The sequence below is a fragment of the Propithecus coquereli genome, unplaced genomic scaffold (genome assembly GCF_000956105.1).
Source record: "Propithecus coquereli isolate 6110/MARCELLA unplaced genomic scaffold, Pcoq_1.0 Scaffold77, whole genome shotgun sequence".
NCBI classification, from domain to species: Eukaryota; Metazoa; Chordata; class Mammalia; order Primates; family Indriidae; genus Propithecus; species Propithecus coquereli.
In genome coordinates this window covers 1632223-1632800 of record NW_012153840.1, presented here as the reverse complement: position 1 = coordinate 1632800, position 578 = coordinate 1632223, and the positions used below count along the sequence as shown (strand labels likewise).

Genomic DNA, 578 nt, shown 5'->3' with positions numbered 1-578 from the left:
ACAGTTCCTGGGCAGGGAAGCAGCCAGGTGAAAGAGCCTTTTGTGGTGTTTGCTTAAAGTTACAAGTAAAGCATGTAGAATTTAAAGCAATGGGACTTTTCAGCTCTTATGCCATGTGAAGATATGGAATGCTTTGTGCCCCTCTCTTCTCCAGTGTGTTAGAATTCTCTAATTAGAACAATTTACTTTTTATTAAAAGGGAAATGAAAATATTTATTACTGGTGATACTATTTGCAGAACTTATCTGTATATTTCCTTAAAATTGCATGTTTTGAGTAAATTATTAATATGTCAAAAGTTGTCTACAACCCTATTACTTTTTTTCTAATGTTAGACAATTAGGATTCTTTTATGGGTAAACAGTAATTAGAATATTGAGTGAATTCTGGATTGTAACCACAGATAAACAGTTATAAAAAGGATCTGACCTTTTTAACTAGAAAAATTAGCACAATATTTCCTAGTGTAATAAGAAGCATTTTTTCCTATAAAGACTAAATCTACAAATTGTGAACAATCTAGATGTTAAACATTATAGTTTCTTTCTAGAGGGAAAGTTTTATTCAAATATTCTTTT

The 578-nt window shown here is 30.3% G+C and overlaps 1 protein-coding gene across 1 annotated transcript in view; it reads left to right on the top strand.

Annotated features, from left to right (window-relative positions):
• Window positions 1-578, top strand: part of SPEN (spen family transcriptional repressor) — a 56410-nt gene that overhangs the window by 320 nt on the left and 55512 nt on the right. The gene's annotated exons all lie outside the window — the stretch shown is intronic.